Source organism: Balaenoptera musculus, chromosome 15 (genome assembly GCF_009873245.2).
Source record: "Balaenoptera musculus isolate JJ_BM4_2016_0621 chromosome 15, mBalMus1.pri.v3, whole genome shotgun sequence".
NCBI lineage: Eukaryota > Metazoa > Chordata > Mammalia > Artiodactyla > Balaenopteridae > Balaenoptera > Balaenoptera musculus.
Window position 1 is genome coordinate 46,638,348 of NC_045799.1, and position 20,823 is coordinate 46,659,170.

At 40.7% G+C, this 20,823-nt stretch overlaps 1 protein-coding gene across 1 annotated transcript in view; it reads right to left on the reverse strand.

The window, feature by feature from the left end:
- The window catches only part of CFAP61 (cilia and flagella associated protein 61), a 254,354-nt gene that overhangs the window by 191,418 nt on the left and 42,113 nt on the right, over positions 1-20,823 (reverse strand). The gene's annotated exons all lie outside the window — the stretch shown is intronic.

Consider the following 20,823-nt stretch of genomic DNA (forward strand, 5'->3'; position numbering starts at 1 on the left):
CATCCTCCTCTCCCACTGCATTCGTTCCTGCAGCAACAGCCAGTGCAACGGCCCCTGCAGACGCCTCTCAACCCCAAATCCCCACTTACTCATGCCTTATACCTGCTTCTGGCAAAGATGCAGGCAAATGAAGTAGAATGAAATTCTAAGAGAAGAATCAGATGCCCAGGGAAGTGTAAAGGGCAGAGACGAAGAGGCATATAACGTTGAAGGTACAATGAGAGAATGGCACCCCAGCAGAGCAAGTAGCTCTTCTGGGTGGAGAGCAAATGACATGAGAGGGGACAAAGCAGTCAGAATCGCTCTTCTGAAGAAAGACGCTTTGGGGAGAATGAAACCTAGCGAGTCTCTAGCACCTGGATACGTCCTGCTCCCTGCTTCCAGATCGTTTGTACAGTGTTTCCAGTGTTCTCACAACAGCAAGACTAGAGTGCTTTTCAGGTTAAATCAGCTTGTTATTGAGATACAACATGTATACGGCACAGTGCATGAATCTCTACGTCTATGTACCGCACGTTAACAACCCCTTAAATGAATATTAAAGCTTTTCCAGGGCCCAGAAGTTTCCCTCACCTGCTGTCCAGACAACACACCTCTTAAAGGTAGCTGCTGTCCTGACTTCTACCATCACTGATTCATTTTGCTCAGCAGCAAAGTTTTGAATCAAAAACAAACAGAAAAAGTTATCAATAACTCCCTATTAAGTTGCACTTTAGTTTTTTAAAATAATCTTTTCTTATCTTAAGTTTTAAATTTGAAGAACTACCAAAAACACTGTCGAGTTTAAAAGAAAACTAGACTTTCCCTGTGCATTTATTTATTTTATTGATGTATAGTTGATTTGTAATGTTGTGTTAGTTTCAGGTGTACAGCAAAGTGATTCAGTTTTATGTATATATGTATATGTATATGTGTGTGTGTATATATATATTCTTTTTCAGATTCTTTTCCATTATAGGTTATTACAAAATACTGAGTATAACTTCCAGGGCTATACAGTAGGTCCTTGTTGTTTATGTATTTAATATACTTTATGATTAGGACAAAATTACTAAAAAGCCAGAAATTTCAGAGACTGAATTAGATTTGCAGTGAACAGTTCATCCTGGAGCCCTCACCGTCTGACAGGCTAATGTTCACAAGACAATTACCAACGACAACGACTAATTGTCTGGGCTAAAGTGTCGTGGGCGTTGCCATTTATTAAGAAGCAGCTGCCCTGCTCGTCCCCAGAGGTGGCTGCATTTCAAAACTGGGCAAGGTGATGCCACGTCCCTCCTTCCTGTGTCTCTGGGGTTTTGTGGGGTTTAATTAATTAATTAATGTTCTTAATGTGCCCTGAGGTCCTCAGATGTGAGGTGCTGTCCCAGCGAAAAGTCAAGGCAGCGGTATTATATAACACACAGCTAGAAACACGACTGAGGTTGCAAATTTAACTGTTATTTTATTGCTTACACCACCTAAGTAGCTTGGTAGTCACGAACTAGGGCTTTATTCTAGTGGGAGCGAAGGCATCGTTTACTAGCACTTTCTCTCTCAGTCACACTGCTACCCTGAGGCGGGGTTACCATGAAGCAAATAAAGCTGGAGGTCCAGGTCCCTCCCAAGGCACAGCACCCACTATTGCATTCTTAATTTTGTATTATTTTTCTTAAAGAGAGCTCCCAAATTGTAAAGACCCAAGACCTGTGTCTGCCTTGCTCTTTAACAGAAATAATACAGAGGGAAAGCTAAATAATACATCGTGAAGGCTTTAGGAAAAAGTAACAGTGTACAATCTGGTGGGTTTTGACATTTTTTAAAAATAGTGATCAAAAATCCTAACAAGATTTTTTTGTGAAATGAAACAAAGTGATTCTAAAAGAGCAAATATGGAAGAACAGTTAGTCAACACAATTTTAAGAAATAACAACAAAGAGCGGGCCAAATTTTCTAATGAATATTAAGACATATTATATTATTGATACTATGTATAAAATAGACAACTGATGGGAACATACTGTATAGCACAGGGAACTCTACCTAATGCACTGTGGTAACCTAAATGAGAGGGAAGTCCAAAAGGGAGGGGATATCTGTATGTGTAGGGCTGATTCATTTTGTTGTGCAGTGGAGGCTAACACAACATTGTAAAGCAACCAGACTCCAATAAAAATTAATTAAAAAAATAACTATTTAATCACAAAATCCCAAAATAAAAATGGAGATACTTTTCTAAAAAAAAAAAAAAAAAGACATATTATAAAGCCATAGTTATTAAAACAGAGGGTTATTGGGAGTAGGAACAGAACAGAATGGAATCCAGAAAAGAGCCAGATAATTGTGAAATGTTCATATATGTTAAAGGTAGCATTGGTGCGGGAAGAATGGAAGAATAAACTGTACAATAAATAGTGCTAACCATAAGGAAAAAAATTAATTTGGGCCCCTATTTCATACAATACACAAAGATCATTTGCAGATATATTAACAGCTTAAAGTTTTTTTAATACTTTTAAATTACGAGAAGAAAATATAGGAGAACATCTTTATTATCCTGGGGGTGGAGAAACCCTTCCTTAAAAATGTAGAAGGCAGAAGTCATAAAAAAAATATTGACATGCTAGACCCCATCAGAATTTAAAAGTTCTGTCTGTCAAAAGAACCCCCTATTTTTTAAATAAGTAGATACATGGAGAAAATATTTGCAACACACATGATAGACCAACAATTGAATTCTAGGGAAAGAGGAAAAAAAACACAATAGGCAAAGGAAATGAATGGACAGGAAATGCAAATGACCAATAAACACATAAAAAGTGTCCAACCTCAGTAATAGAGAAATGAAGTTTAAAAAATATCTCCTTTCACAGCTATCATACTAGCAAAAGTTAAAAATGCTGACAACACTAAATACTGGAAAACTAGGAGAGGCTCTGGAGGAAGGCCACTGCTATGGCCATGTTTGGTGGCAATGTATTTCCAGGCCCAACAAGAACGATTCTGGGAATATAGCCTGTGGAAACTCTTGCAAGGGGCCCAGGGATACGTGTGCAAGGATATTTTTTGCAGCACAGTTTGCAATAACAAAACAGTGGAAACAACTTAAATTTCCATCTAAGGACAAATGTGGCCCATTCCATACAGTGGAATCCTACCCAGAAGATAAAAGGAGGGTCGCAGACCTAAGCTTATCAATGTTATTAGATCTCAAACAGCTGAGTGAAGAAGCAAATTTCAGAACGTCCCATACCCAAAAGGTGCCATTTATGTAAAAAATACTGCCACAGGCTTCCTTGGTGGCACAGTGGTTGAGAATCCACCTGCCAATGCAGGGGACACGGGTTCGATCCCTGGTCCGGGAAGATCCCACATGCCGCAGAGCAACTAAGCCTGTGCACCACAACTACTAAGCCTGTGCTCTAGAGCCTGCGAGCCACAACTACTGAGCCCACGTGCTGCAACTACTGAAAGCCCACACGCCTAGAGCCCGTGCTCCTCAACAAGAGAAGCCACTGCAATGAGAAGCCCACGCATCACATGGAAGAGTAGCCCCTGCTTGCTGCAAATAGAGAACGCACGTGCACAGCAACGAAGACCCAATGCAGCCAAAATAAATAAATAAATAAAATTAATTTTAAAAAAACAAAAAAACCCCAAAAAACAAAAACACTGCCACAAGATGGTAGTGTTTTTTCTATGAATACGTGCATAAAAAGAGGTATGGATGGATGCATACTAACAACAATGGCCACTTCTGGGGATGAGAGGGAGAACCAGGCTTGGCCACTGACCAAAGGGAATTCAACTTTAACTGCATTATACTAACTTTTTAAAGGAGGACAGTTTCATGTATTATTAACACAATTAAGATTCCCCCCAAAATGTCTAATTATAAAAGTAAATTTCTATCTTCAGAATATTACAAAATGGTCATTTTGTTTAGTATTTTAATATTATGATTTCAGAAAAGACTGACAAATGAATTTAAGCCACTCAGCTCTAAGAAGAGGAAAGATTAGAGGTTCGAGTTAAATCATTCATTCGACTGAAGTTCAGTGGAGAATGAGGAGTTGAGGGCACTCTAGAGGTACCGCGAAGTACATAATGAATCAGATGTAGCCCTTACTCTAAGAGGCTCACAAGTAATTAGGGTGTGAGTGCACCCCCCAACCCCCCCAACACACACCTCTAATGATCTTGCAGTGTGAAAGTTGCTAAAGCAGAGCTATGAACAAAGCACAGTGCGTGTTCACTTATTTATTCATACTTTCATTTAAAAATCTATATTTTACATCTACCATCTGGTAGACATTAACACACTAGACGTTGAAGATTCAGCAACGAACAAGACTAACTTGCACTCCCAAAGCAAGTCAGTAAGAGAAGGAGGAAATATTAAGCCCTGCTAGATGCAGAAAATAAGAGCACAGGAGCTGCTTCAAGGTTGAGTGGTCAGAGACAGCCCTCTGGACATTTAAGCTGAGATCTGAAGGATAAGAAGTAGCCTCGAGACAGTAAGAAGATGGAAACAGCGAGCAGACAGTGCTATCAAGCATTTCTGCTTAAGAGTGGAGATATCCTTATTTCCTGACCTGCTTCCTTCCTTGGTTTGCCTCTGACCCTTTGGTCTTCTTTGTAACTGTGCTAGTTTCCTGTGGCCACTGTAACAAATTACCACTCAGTTGGTGGCTTAAAACAACAGAAATGTATACTCCCACAGTTCTGGAAGCCAGAAGTCCAAAATCAGTACAGTATCCCTGGGCAGAAGCCAAGGTGTTGGCAGGGCCAGGCTCCCTCTGTCTTGGATAATTTCATCTCAAGATCCTTCATCACACTTACAAAGACCTTTTACCAAAACTAAGGTAACATTTGCACGTTCCAGGGATTGGGATGTGAACATCTTTCGGGGAAGTCACGTTTCAGCAGTCTAACCTCGGGAGCACCTGGGCGCTGTGTATCCACCAGTGCTTCCTAGGAAGGTAAACTCAACTTGTCCAAATCCGAAGTCACAGCACCTCCAATCAAATGATTCACTCACTCTTCTTATTCCCTCTTGCAAAACGGTTCCCCATCCACCTAGTTTCTGAAGTCACCCTGAGTTTCCCTCTTCCACAGTCTTCCTTCCCCATATGCAGTAAAACATCAAGTTTCCATTAAGTCTCCAAAATATCTCCCAGGTCATCCACATCACGCTTCTGGTTCAGCCCCTCATCTCTTTCCAGCACAGTCCAGTGGCCCTTGGAAAGTCTTCCCAGAAAACTAGAAGTTGATGGTGTATCCCTTTCTAGTTAAAGATTCCTGATGGTTGCTCATCAGTTATGTTGTGATTAAATAGAATCTAGACTCTTTTGTGAGGGCTCATAAGACCTCAGCTGCTCTCCTCCATCTCCTGGCCGGCTTCCTATTCCTTCCTCTCCTGCCACCCCCCTCACTTCCCGCTTCAGCAACACTGAGCTGGTGCTTTCCCCTCATACACCCTGGTCTCTAACACCTCCTTATTTTGCACATGCACATTGTGTTCCCTCTGCCAGGAAAATCTTTATGAAAGCTCCAATTTGTTTTTGAAGTTTTGACTCAAAAGCTTTCTTTTCTATGAAGTCTATGTTAATGTTCCCAAGATGACTTAGGTATAACTCTGCTGTGGTCCCACCACAATTTTCTACCCTTCAAAACAAATCTCTGATTATAAATTCATTTGTCTTGCATGTTTATCCTGCCACTAGACCGTGCAAGGCTCACCAGGTACTAGACCAGGCTCCCAAAGGCTAGTATATGGGATGTATTAGCTAAATGAACAGCAAGAGGTTGATGATGAAGTCTACAATGATACAAAGGAAAACACTCGCAGGCCGCATGAAAGCAGGACAATGAGCTTTTCCATATTGTTCAAGGAAACAGTGACTCCCTCCTGGACTGCAGTGCAGACTCCAAGCCATAGAGTACAGTGAACTTGAGCTCAGTGCACTGGTAATTCCCAGATCACTGTCTTGACATGAGACTGTAGGTTTTAGCCTCCAACAGGCTAAACTGGAGTTTGTGTCTCCTGAGGACGGGAGAAAGAATGCCATGACAAAAATCACCAGCGTTATTCTTTTTTTTTGTGAACATGGGTTGTAATCATGATGCTGATTTTTCAGCCTCGCTCTGTTTAGGCCCTTTGTCATATGGTGACCTCCACTCCAATTCTGGGCTCAGCCTGGGACCTGCTTCGGATAAAGTGACATGTATTAGCTCAAAGCCTAGACCTCAAGAGCCTTGTGTATTTCCACTTGGTCCTCTTGCAGCTCTGGCCGTCACCATGAGAACATGCCCCATCCAGCCTGCTACAGGACGGAGGCACATTGGGCAGAGCCAAGGCCAGCCTAGATCTGCCAAGAGGCAACCGACCCCATACACGTGAGAAGACCCAGCCAAGATCAGCAGAGCGCCTAGCTGACCCCATCTGCATGAGCAAAATACACTAATTGTGGGATGCCACTGTGGTTTTGCAGTTGTTTGTTAGCAGCATTATTGTGGCAATGGACTACTGATGCATTCACAAAATATACAGCGAGAATCAAGTAAATACTGAAGCTGGTTCTTTGAAAAATACCAATTAAATTGACACTGGTGACTAAGGGAAAAAAAGACACAAATACAAAATACCAGGAATAAAACACAGAAACAATAGGGGACGTCTATAAAGTAGACGGTAGATATAAACCCATAAGAACATTAAATGTAAATGAACAAAATACTATAATTAAAAGACAACAGTTGTCACACTAGATAAAATAACAACCAACTATGCTGTTATAAGAGATACATCTAACATGTAAGGAAATAGGAAGGATAGAAAATAAAAGAGTGGATAGAGATATACATGCAAATATGATCATAGAAAGCAGGTGTGCCATATTCAAATCAGAAAAAGTAGGCTTTGAGGCAAAAAATGTCACTAGAGATAAAGAAGGACACTTCATAACTGATTTATTTTAAGTTCAGGGAAGACATAATGACTTAAAAATTATGCACCTAATAACAGACTCAAAATACATAACTAAAAATTATAGACTATGAATAGAAATTGGTACATCCACAATCAAAGCAGGAGACTTTAACAGACCTCTCATGAATTGTTCAAACAATTGATGAAGTCAAAAGGATAAAATATTTGACATTATTATCAAACGTGACTGATTCATATAGAACCCTGCACCTAACAACTAGAGGATATACACTTTTTTCATGGACTCCAGGAACATTTACCAAAATTGACCATATGCTCAACAAAATTTAAAGGGTCAAAATCACACAGAGTAGGTTCTCTGACTTTAGTGCAACTAAGCTAAAAGCTAGTGATAAAAAGATAACGAGACTATCTAACTGGACAGAAAAAACGTGGTATGTACAAACAATGGAATATTAATCAGCCTTAAAGAGAAGGAACTCCTGCAACATGTGATGATATGGATAAACCTTGAACATATTATGCTAGGTGAAATAAGTCAGTCACAGGAGGGCAAATACTACATGATTTCACTTATATGTGGTATCTAAAAGTCAAACTCATAGAAGCAGAGAGTAAAATGGTAGTTGCCAGGGGTTGGGGGGAGGGGGAAATGAGGAGATGCTATTCAAAAGTGTAAAGTTTCAGTAACGCAAGATGAATAAGTTCTAGATCTGCTGAAAACACTGTGACTGTAGTTAACAAAACTCCAGTGTACACTTAAAAATTTAAGAAAGTAATGCTCATGTTAGGTGTTCTTACCATAATACAAATTTTTTTAAAAAAGATAAATAGGATATCCCCATATGTTTGGGAGTAAATATTCTTTCAAATAACTTATGAGCCAAAGAATAAATAAAATGAAATTTCAAAAATATTGATAATGAGTACATTATAAAACAAAACTTGTAAGGTGCAGCTAAATCCAAGCATAGAGGAATACTTATAGTTTAAACACTCATTTTAGAAAAGAAGAACAACTGAAAATCAATGAGGGGACTTCCCTGGTGGCGCAGTGGTTAAGAATCCACCTGTGAATGCAGGGGACACAGGTTTGAGCCCTGGTCCAGGAAGATCCCACACGCCACGGAGCAACTAAGCCCATGTGCCACAACTACTGAGTCTGCGCTCTAGAGCCTCCGAGCCACAACTACTGAGACCACGCACCACAACTACTGAAGCCCGCACGCCTAGAGCCCATGCTCCGCAACAAGCCACCACAATGAGAAGCCAGTGCACTGCAACGAAGAGTAGCCCCTGCTCTCCGCAACTAGAGAAAGCCTGCACGCAGCAACAAAAACCCAACTCAGCCAAAAATAAATAAATAAAATAAATAAATTAGAAAAAAAAAAAAAAGGAGTGAAGAATCCCAAAAATCAACCCACAAATACAATATGGGCAATTGATTTACACAAAGGTGGCACTACAATGAGGGAAATGATGACCTTTTCAGTAAATGGTGCTTGGTCAATTGGATATCTATACTTTTTAAATGAAACAATTCCTCTGCCACAGCACACATGAAAATCAATTCCATGTGGACGGTAGATCTAAATGTGAAAGGCACACCAACATGAAGTGGGGAATTGAGCAAAGTTGTCTAGGACCCGTTCTTCATTACCACACCCCAAGACTGTCTACACTCGAGTTATGCTAAATTAAGTAATAAACATTTAGCAAACTTCTAAATCATTTCTAAAGAAGATAAAACACTAAAACATTCATTACTAAGTTTAAGTTTATATACTTTTGGCTTCTATTTTTTTTTCTTTTTTTTTTACAGAGGGGTTAAAGATACTTGGATCTGTTAATGAAGCTATTTGGATATGCCATGTCAAAAAAATTGTTGCTGTAAGAAGCATATACCTCTAAAAATTATGAAATCATGAAATTGCTACTCTGCTAGGAAATGTTAGGTATATGACAGACAATCCACAATTGTCTACTTCCTCATTTTCTCTATAGAATGAAGGCTATAATGGTTAAAAATTATAATAAACATATATAATTGAAATACTAGAAATATTAAGGATAAGGGAAACATTAGTATGAAAAATATGCAAAGAACATAGACTGTGGTTTTTGTTAAGGTAAAAAAGAAGAAATTGACTCGTTTCAGAATAGAAATGGAAGGAATAGGACAAAACCTGAATGATACAGAAAGTTGTAGAAGGTTTATGGAATGAAATTTTATGTTAAGTGGTTGGTCAAAGCTGGTAAAGGTTGGACAGATTTACTTATAAGGTTTCTTTTTTTAATGAGCTTTCGTATCAATAACACTTGAATGCAAAACTAGAATTTGGCTTTTCCTCTATTAAAACAACAAAGTTTCTCTGGGTTATTGGTCTATCTTAATGAGACATAGCAAAGGTTGTTATTTACCTTTTAAGTAATCTGCCTAGGAAACAAAGACTCTATGTCTTATTAGAATAATTTCCTGTGCTTTATGTGGACCTTTATTATGTCCTTGACTAAGAGAACTAAGTCTTCTTGCTTTTAAAAGAGCTAAAGTTTGTTGTTTTTACAACCATGTCACCTCCTATAGTTACTTTTAGATTCTTTAGTGTTATTTTGATTAAATAGGTAACTAGGTATTTTTTCATAGTGACTTGTGGTCCTATAAAATCAGGTGTTCAAACCTTTAAAGGTGTTTGACAACCTTTGGTATTTTGTCTTCCCAAAATCAAATCCTAAATAAAAGCTTGATCTTGAATTGATTTTCCAGAGAGCCCCCTTAGAAAATCTCAAAGGATCTGTTCTTTTACCTTGTAAAAGAAAGATATCAGAAATTAATAGACGTGTGATGACCTAAATGTAAGGCCAGACACTATCAAACTCTTAGAGGAAAACATAGGCGGAACACTCTATGACACAAATCACAGCAAGATCCTTTTTGACCCACCTCCTAGAGAAATGGAAATAAAAACAAAAATAAACAAATGGGACCTAATGAAACTTAAAAGCTTTTGCACAGCAAAGGAAACCATAAACAAGATGAAAAGACAACCCTCAGAATGGGAGAAAATATTTGCAAATGAAGCAACTGACAAAGGATTAATCTCCAAAATTTACAAGCAGCTCATGCAGTTCAATATCAAAAAACAAACAACCCAATCCAAAAATGGGCAGAAGACCTTAATAGACATTTCTCCAAAGAAGATATACAGATTGCCAACAAACACATGAAAGAATGCTCAACATCATTAATCGTTAGAGAAATGCAATCAAAACTACAATGAGATATCATCTCACACCGGTCAGAATGGCCATCATCAAAAAATCTACAAACAATAAATTCTGGACAGGGTGTGGAGAAAAGGGAACCCTCTTGCACTGTTGGTGGGAATGTAAATTGATACAGCTACTATGGAGAACAGTGGAGGTTTTAAGAAACTAAAAATAGAACTACCATACCACCCAGCAATCCCACTACTGGGCATACACCCTGAGAAAACCATAATTCAAAAAGAGTCATGTACCAAAATGTTCATTGCAGCTCTATTTACAAGAGCCAGGAAGAGCCAGGAAGCAACCTAAGTGTCCATCAACAGATGAATGGATAAAGAAGATGTGCCACATATATACAATGGAATATTACTCAGCCATAAAAAGAAACGAAATTGAGTTATTTGTAGTGAGGTGGATGGACCTAGAGATGGTCATCAGAGTGAAGTAAGTCAGACAGAGAAAAACAAATACCGTATGCTAACACATATACATGGAATCTAAAAAAAATAAAAAATGGTCGTGAAGAACCTAGGGGCAAATGGGAATAAAGACACAGACCTACTAGAGAATGGACTTGAGGATACGGGGGAGGGGTAAGGGTAAGCTGGGACAAAGTGAGAGAGTGGCATGGACATATATTACACTACCAAACGTCAAATAGATAGCTAGTGGGAAGCGGTCGCATAGCAAGGGAGATCAGCTCGGTGCTTTGTGACCACCTAGAGGGGTGGGATAGGGAGGGTGGGAGGGAGGGAGATGCAAGAGAGGAAGAGATATGGGGACATATGTATAACTGATTCACTTTGTTATAAAGCAGAAACTAACACACTATTGTAAAACAATTATACTCCAATAAAGATGTTAAAAAAAAAAAAGAGAACAGAATGAACATAACTATGGCACACCCATATGCAGCCACCAAACAAAATGAGGAAAAAAAAAATAGATGTGTGGAGTTGCATGAAAAGCACTGTCAAACAGGAACAGATGCTTAACTTTCCCTAGGTTATGTTTGTATGGGCAAGTGGTTATTAATATAATATTTCAGGATTACATGAATTGCCTAGCAATTTGTCAATGTCCTTGCAGTCCGTATGCCCCAGTACTGCTTTGCCTGATATTAAACAAGGACAACATAATGTTACCAATATGCCAGTTATTATTTTAAAATGTAGTATGCCACAGAAACAACCAAGTTTCCTTGTCAACTGAGTAATTTTTAAATGACTCTTTAAGGTCTTCAGCCACAGCCATTTAAGTCTTTTGTCATCCACAAATAGTTATTGCTTTATTCTGATGCTTTCCTGAAAGCTCTTGCAATCAGCTACAAGCCAGAAAGTTTGTCTTCAACAAAAGGAACTGTCTGTGACTAGGTGCATGTTGTCATTTTCTTAGACAGTTTTACTCACACTTCAATTCACGTCGCGTTTATTTTTTTCACGTAAGATTACATCGTACCCATTTCCCTTCACTGTCTGTAAACTTTTTAAAGGCTACTGCAGGGCTTCCCTGGTGGTGCAGTGGTTGGGAGTCTGCCTGCCAATGCAGGGGACACGGGTTCGAGCCCTGGTCCAGGAGGATCCCACATGCGGAGCGACTGGGCTCGTGAGCCACAACTACTGAGCCTGCGCGTCTGGAGCCCGTGCTCCGCAATGGGAGAGGCCGCAATGGTGAGAGGCTCACGCACCACGATGAGAGTGGCCCCGCTTGCCACAACTAGAGAAAGCCCTCGCACAGAACGAAGACCCAACACGGCCAAAAATAAATAAATAAATTTAAAAGGCTACTGCATAGCTGTCCAGTGAATACTCACAAGTTTAGCCATCCTCTCTTAAGGGAGAAGTGAGGTTTTTTATTTGTCTGTTTACTTGGATATTTTCCTGTTCGTTCATTTTTAGTATTATGATTAAGCTTAGGGAAAAGTCTTGAACGTGTATCTTTTTATAGATTTAGGATTATTTCCTCAGACTTGCTACAGTGAGGTCAAAGAATATGAGCACTTAATGGATTCTGGTAACCATTTCTGGACTGTATTCCAGAAATACAACCTTCATAGCTGTCAAGAAACCGAGGACTAGTTCCAAGCTTCTTGCCTAGAACCGAGCATCTTAATTACAACACATATTTATAACTTAGTAGGCAACAGCGGGGAGAAAAAACATCTTGGGTTTTAACGTGCATTTTAGTTTTATGGAAGCTGAATATTTTCCACACTTATTATGAATAATTTTTTGTATAGTTAGTTTTGGGATTTACTTATGTTTCTCTTTTCTCTAAAAATATTTTATGTAGATTGAAATCAGCACTCAATAAAAAAAGACAAGTCTTTTTCCACACGGAGTTGGAGACATAATATATAAAAACTGAAATAACTTTCTAGGCCCAAGATGGAGCCACTCCTGCCCAGGGTGGGGATGGGGGCGTGCCAGGTCAGCAAACCAAAACTTGGGTCACTTTCGTGTCCTCGTAAATGCAACACGACCAGAAATGCAGTCGATCCTTCAGTCAATCCCCAACCACCAACCCAACCCTGGACCTTCTCACCCCAAACAAGGGTGACTGCAGGACCCCAGCCAATCAGGTATTTTCTCTTTCTTGTTCTTTATTCTTTATCCTATAAAAGCTTCCTGCTTTCTTGCCCATTTTGCAGTTCTCTGAAAAGAGACTGTCTACTTCATGAAGTGTTAAATAAAGTTTGTTTATATCATCTAAATTGTCCTCTTTAATCATTTTAAGAGTATATATATACTGTTATATACATATGTGTTTGTGTGTGTATGTATATATACATATACAAACATACACACTGGAGATACATACATATGTAGATCCACAACTGTACACTAATCATTTTTTAACCTTCGTATACTAAATGATGCTTTTCTAGAAATATCTAATTTCCTAAAGTTGATTCAAAAGAAATAGAAAATCTGAATATGTGAGTAACCTTGAGGGGAAATGGAACATCGTCAAACATGAACCTGAAGTCGGAACCAGCGTCCAAGGTGACTGTCCCCGGTCTTCCACTGAGTGAGCCCACGTGCTCCTGGAAGTCTGAAAACAGCCAAAGCCAGAGCACTATGCAGTGGAGAAAAGGCTTGCAACCCCGTAATGAAATTAACCGGCTTTACGTTGGGCTTAGAATTAATATGTTTTCCCTTGTTGCCACGTGCAAAGACTGATTTTTAGCAATTGCCTCTTCAGTTGCTTCGCTTGCTTGGATTAAATTTGCTCCGTGATATTTTGAGTCGTCAAAACCCCTGTGTAAACAGACACAGAACTCACAGTGACCCCAGTGCAATGGGTGCAGCCCACCGACAGCCAATTTAATCAAGGGGGAATTCAGAGTATTCATCGCAAGCAATTGATTTTCAAGAGAAAAGTCAGCAGGATCAAACAGCCTGTTGGGATGAAAACCCTCTGAATCACCCTTACCACCGTATTTTCTAGCAACTAACTCCTGACTCCATATAGTGTAAGAGCCAAATTACTATAATTATCCTGCAACACAAGTGCCATATCAACATTATTTTAAACATGGATTTTTTGCATAATCTTTCATTATTATCATTCAGTCTCCCATTTGGAAATATAAAACAACAACAAAGTGCGATCTACCCCCAAAAGAAGAAAGGTCACCAGAGAGAACAAATAAAAGGGCTATTTACATGTGAATGTACTAAGAGAGGTGTGTTTTACAGTCAAATACACTCTTGAAATTCATTAAATGCCTTCTCCCCTGCTTCATAAATATGGGCAAAAGAGACACATCGCCTACTGAGAAAATAATCCCAGTACATAACGATCATAACGAATATAAATAACGCCACTTTTCTTTCAAAGACCTCCAGGTCCTATATACAAATGCATTTGTATTTCGACCACTGAGAAACGAATCTGCTTGGTGGCAATCGCAGCAGAATCATCACTTAACCAGTGGCTCCCAGTGCTGAGGGGAGTAGGAACGTGGCTCCCAGTCATCCTGCGCTCTGCGTAATAACGGAGTCTTCAGAGGGTATCCTCATTCGTTGCTGCTGTTTTTAAAGATTTCAAAAGGGCTTAGAAACCAGTATCTGAATGAAGGTGGAAAATCAGCACTAGGTTTTATTAAATAATCAAAAGGCTTCCGGGGCAATGACCCTGACAAGACTGGTTGCAAATCTGGATGGCCTCCTTCCTGGTATGTTACCGGCCCAAGGGTTCCAGCCAGGGAACCCATGCAAGAGTTTATACTGTTGATGAAGTAAAAATTCATATTCTAAGGCAAGTCACGGAAAATTTAAACATAAACATTTTTCTCTGCCCCTTGTTCTCCTCTCTCCCCCTCTGCTGTGTATCTGCGTTGTGTATCAACATTATGCACGGACCAAACCTCCCCACTGGTGGAAGTACCTGCTCAACCATAAACAGCAACATTCTCCCCGCACCCACAAGACAGCTCCTCAAAAGGTAACATTCCTGGGCTTCCCTGGTGGCGCAGTGGTTGAGAATCTGCCTGCCAATGCAGGGGACACGGGTTCGAGCCCTGGTCTGGGAAGATTCCAAATGCCGCGGAGCAACTAGGCCCATGAGCCACAACTACTGAGCCTGCGCGTCTGGAGCCTGTGCTCTGCGACAAGAGAGGCCGCGATAATGAGAGGCCCGCGCACCGCAATGAAGAGTGGCCCCCACTTGCCGCAACTAGAGAAAGCCCTCGCACAGAAACGAAGACCCAACACAGCCAAAAATAAATAAATTAATTAATTAATTAAAATTTTTTAGAAAAGGTAACATTCCTTCTTGACCTTGTAAGTGATCACAATGACCCACCACTTTGTACAAACTATCTACATCATTTAATGTACAGCCCTCTGTCTCAAAAACCTATGTAACTGTGCTTTGACCTCTAAGGGGTAAAACAGTTCTCAGAGCTTTCTGAGAGGTTGTTCCTGGGTTATAATCCTCAATTTGGCTCCAATAAAATTTCCCGTTTCTTTCTTAGATTGACTGATTAATTTTTCGTCGACACCACCAACCTTGGAGATAATCATGTCAGCCTGGGCATAAGTCTGGAATTATTTATTTGTTTTGTCAACATCTTTAACAAAGCGTTAGAACTCACATAGTTACTTCTAGAAAACCAAAGTTGGCAAGAGTGGCTAAAGTTTTAGAAGGACGCAATTTTGTTACCTTCATATACTAAAAAGACGTTTGGTGGTTTAAAAAAAAAGATGAAATTTAAATTGTGACAAATATGAGTCAGTATATCAGGCTTTCATGAGCATTAAATAGAAGGGACCTTGTTGCGATGATCGGCATTATTACCATACAGCCTTGAGCACAGGGCTCCAGAGAACCGCTGACACTGGATTCTAGGTGTTACACATTGAATCGTGTCCCCACAAAACTAGTGTTTAACTCCTAACCCCTGATACCTCAGAATGTGACTATATTTGGAGAAAGGGCCTTTAAAGAGATAAAGTAATATGAGGTCAGATGGCTGGGCCCTTAAGTCAATGTGACTGGTGTCGTTATAAGAAGAGGAGGTTAGGACACAGACAGGAACAAAAGGGAAAACCACATGAAGACACAAGGAAAAGAATCTACAAGCCATGGAGAGAGACCTCAGAAGAAACCAACCATGCTGACACCTTGATCTCAGATTTCTATATTTCCAGAGCTGTGAGAAAATGAATTTCTGTTGTTTAAGCCCCATGGTCTGTGGTACTCTGCTAAAACAGCCGGAGCAAACGTATACAGAGTCCTAGTGGGTCACTAGTTCAATAACTATGGAACGTACCAGGTGGTAAATACATGGTCTGAGATACAGAATGCAAACCTCTTGGCAGAAATACTGCTATGCTCTGTAGATGAATGTTTCATCCACATTTGGAATCCAAGTTAAAAGAAGAATAAACTAAAACAGAAAGCCACCCAGGCATATAAAATCTAACCTTAGGAAGAGAGGATAGAAGACCTGGGCTATCACCATCCGATAAATCAGACTCGGTTTAGCCATTGTTTCTTAGCCCTGCCATCTTTGTTCCAGACATTTCCTCGCCCTGCAGAGGAGAGACCCTGAGGTAAGAAGCAAGTGTAAGTTCCATGAAAGAAATTTAAACAAGACACAAAGAAACATTTCCTGACAGCAAGAGTGATTTTCTTTCATTTAAAAGGCAACATTGCTATGTTTTTGGATGGAGATGTTATGAAAATTATATTTCAAAGGGCCTTTTAACTGTAGAGTAAGGGACTTGCCTGGTGGCGCAGTGGTTAAGAATCCACCTGCCAATGCAGGGTACATGGGTTCGAGCCCTGGTCCGGGAAGATCCCACATGCCACGGAGCAACAAACCCCGTGCGCCACAACGACTGAGCCTGCACTCTAGAGCCCGCGAGCCACCACTACTGAGCCCGTGCACCTAGAGCCTGCACTCTGCAACAAAAGAAGCCACCGCAATGAGAAGCCCTCGCACCGCAACAAAGAGTAGCCCCCGCTCGTTGCAACTAGAGAAAGCCCACGTGCAGCAACAAAGACCCAAGCAGCCAAGAATAAATAAATAAATAAATTTTTAAAAATTAAAAAATAATAAAATAAAATAAATGTAGAGTAAGCAGCACTTTTCCTGGGTGGGTTGGTTATAAGGGGCTGCCTTGGATATTCTTCGGGACGCCCATGATTCTGTTGTATGAAATTGTATTTCTCCCTGCCAAGGGCACGTCGAGGTCACAGAGACTCTGTGTGGTGGGCCCTGTGTACGTACTGAGATGCACCTTTCAGGGCTCTTTCAAAACCGAGACTTCCACTCCCCAGGTCACACCAGCCAACGTGACAAACAAAAGTTTTGTCTTCCACTTGTTTTCAGTTTTTTAATTTTAACTGGTAAATGTGTCGATGCCAATACAGCTGTGGAAATGCAGGCTGTGCCCTATTTTGCCTTCTGCGTCATCAAGAAAATTGCCAGCTCACTCTGGTTCCAAAGTCTTTATTGTGATGATGCAGTCAACAAAAGACAGCCTGATTTGCAGTCGCTGGGCAGGGCCAGTGGTGGAGCCAACTGGAAAAAAAAATATTGTCTTGAGCCATTGTATTGTCGCTGAAGGAAAATATTCATAAACTGCCAGCACACGGTTGCCGCTGCGTGTTCACTAAGCTTTCAGACTCTTGCCATTTGAGGGATCTTAGATTTCATTTAGTACAATCTCCTACACAAGCAGAAAGCCCTTTCCTGAGCAGCTATGACTTTTTATGAATTCTTCCAGTATTTGGGGAACTTGCTACTTCTAAACTAGGTACTCCACTTAATAAAAAATAAACTTTTACTGGATTTTCCTTATACTGGGACAAAATCTGCATCCTTATGAGGCAGGAGATAGATGGGCCCCAGGCTGAGCAGCTGGAGTTTGTCCCCTCTGGACAGATACTCCAAGATGAGGAGAAAGAGAAGAGCTGAGTCCTGCCCAGATAAGAGATAAAAGACCACATATTCCTCATTCTCGAGGTCAAGGAGACCTCTCCGACTACACATGCACAGAAAGGCTCCTTGGAGGTCAAAAGGGGAGTGATATCAACCTACCCATAGGCCTCTCCACTAGAATCCATCTTGACTAAGAGATGCGCACACACACATGGGAGAACCCTGAGATAAACCAAATATGGACTCAGAACCAGGCAAAGCAAGATGATTGGCCAAAGGAAACCCAGAAGAAATGCCCCATGTAAGTGATTTAAACTACCACCCTCTCTCTCAGTCCGCCCGTGTGCCTATTCACACGTACTCTCTTTCCTCCTAATAAACACTTTGTTTTACTACTTTCCGACTTTGTGGGAATTCATTTCTGCAAAGCTGAAGGGGCAGGGCCTTGTCACTGGATATTGGTCTAGTGGCTAGGATTCAGCGCTCTCACTGCTGTGGCCCAACCTTGATTCCCGGTCAGGGAACCGAAATCCTGCTTCAAGCCGCTGCAGGCCGAGGCCACCCGAGATCACTTTGACTTTGTTCACATTGGTTCCAGTTTAGTCCCAAGGTTTAGTAGATAAAAACCCAAATGTACAAGTGTGTGTAATAATTTGTATATGAAGAATAGGTGACTAAAAAAACGGGATCATGTAAAAATTATTCAAGTAAAATGTAAAGTGTAAAATGTAAAGTATGGTTACACTTTTTAGATCCAATGGAAACTTCTGATACGGCTGAAATGATGAGACAGCAAGCCAATCACAATGTGTGCAGCAGCTAAAGAAGGGGGACCACTGTGTGAGCTCAGGAATGTCAAGCCGTGACATTGTTATCCTGCTTGGAAGGGTGGAGGTTCATGTGAAATTGCAAGTCTCACGGCTGGTGGGAAAAGAGCAGACCTTGAGTCCAGGATTTGAGAACAAGAGTTCACTTGGGAGGTGACTCCAGGAAGCACAGTAGGGAAGTGAGGAAGAGAGAATGGGAAAGGAAGGCAGCTAACAAAACACATGTCATCACACGGATCACCAGCTGGAGGTGATCCTGGAGGAACGTTGAGAAACAGCAAAAAAACTCGTGTCTCAGAGCTATGCCACCCGAGGGGTGAGGGAGCTGGGGTATTTATACCCCGACTCCTGTCAGTTGTGTGTAAATAAATGTTTTCACAGCTGGTGGGAAAAGACTAGACCAGCAGTGCCTTGGGGTGTGTTCTCTCAGAGGCACAGTCTGAGTCAAGGATTCAAGCAAAACTGTTTACTTGGGAGTTGGTGGAGAAAATAGCAGTAGGGGTGCAGGGACAAGAAATAGGGAAGCAGAGGCTGCTCCTGGGGTGTCAATGTCCTGGCACTTCCAGCCTGCCTCTGGAGCAGGGCAGAGTGGCCTCACATGGTTCTGGCAAATCCCACAGACACAGAGGTGGAGATACCAGAAGATGGAAGTTGTCCAAAGCACTCACGTGCATGCGCATATACATAGACGTCACCTAGAACTCCTAAAAGTGATAACTCATTAAATAACTCATTGAAGTGAAAAAATTGATCATGTATTTGTGTAACAGACCCACCACTGGAGTTTTCAATCACAGCCATCCTAGATAAGAAGTCACCTTGCCAAGCTGAAGCCTCAGTTGGGTTCTGGGTCAGCCCCTGTTGAGCTGTAACACCTTTTGGGAGTGTGGGCAGGTGTCACCTTTCCTAGCTCTCCTACATCAAGTTATGAGGATAAAATGAGACGATATATACGAAAATCCTTTGAAAAGTAAAAAGCATAAACAAAATTGAAGGCATAGGGCATAATGGTGTGTGCCCATTGAAACAAGCATTTTAGTTCATATTTTAGAGAAATTATATTTCCTTTGACTTGAGACTTTCATCAGAAAAAAAAATGGACAGCAGATCATAGGACATTTCAGCTTTTCTCTGGAGCCTCATTCTTTGCTGCTGTTGATGGGAAGATCGCAGCAAAATGTGCTGATGACTCTTTTCTTAGATATAATGAGCTGCTGACGATTTGAGAATCCATCCCTGAGTTATTTGGAAGTCTACAATAGTGCTCCCTAGTGACAACTTCATAATCACCTTTGCATCAGTGAACAGAAAGCTGGATTTTCAAAAGTAAACAAGGCACACAAAATAACAAGAGAAGTTTTCCTATCTCCTTTACTTACCATCCTGTTCTAGATCAACTAATTTTAAGTAAAAATATTAAAGGTGGTAGAGAGAAGTAAGACTTCTTTCAGCTTCCATATCTCTGGGGCTTTTTGCTAGACAGAGGTACTAGATAGATTATGTGTGTTTTGAAGTCCAGGGTTCAGCCTAAATTTTGAATTTTGTTCCTGCCCATAAAGTTTCTAAGATAGGAACTTCCGAGTCATTCTATGTAACCTCAGAGCCACTCAGAAACACACTGGAAAGGACTATATCTTTTCAATTTATTTTTAATAATGACAACAGTCACAGGCAGAGGAAAAACGACTTCAATTTTTTCAGAACTTACTCTGTGTTTGGCACAGAGCTAAGGACATCATGTAGATTCTAACGTTTAATCTTCCCAACAACTCTTTGGGTTCGATACTATTTTTATCTCCATCTTAGACATGAGAAAACTGAGCCATAAAACTTACTTAATGCTGCCTTCGAGAAGAATTTATATTGTATTGATACATTCGAAAGTGACAGTGATAACTTTTTGTTCAGGACTGTCTCATGCTGAAAAGTCCTTCAGAACTCTCCTGCGTCTCTGCTGAGAAGCAAGGGCAAGCCAGCCTTCACCATTAGACAATAAAGACCTCAAAGCTCTCTTTCGGGAAGAGCACTGTCATCAGTACAAAAGGGAACCACCTCTCCAGCTTCAGCTCTGCAAGCTCTTTGTAACGACTGTGAACATTCAGACGAGCTGCCTGCACTTGGTTTCCCGTCCAGTGGATAAGATCTGCCAAACCCACACCTGCTGTTGTTCAGATCAACAAGTCCTCTGCTTGTCAATCATGCCCCCAACATGCTCCTCTTCCTGTTTTTTTGAACACTCTTGGTATAATCTCTCAGACACAAGAAAGTAGAGCAATTCAAAACGCCCCGATTTTAACCTGGCAAGACTCAACTAGGTGAAAGGCCAACCACAAAGTGATAATAATGACCACTCGAAATGATGGTCCATGCTGACTGAGCGCTAACTTTGCCCGAGACACTGA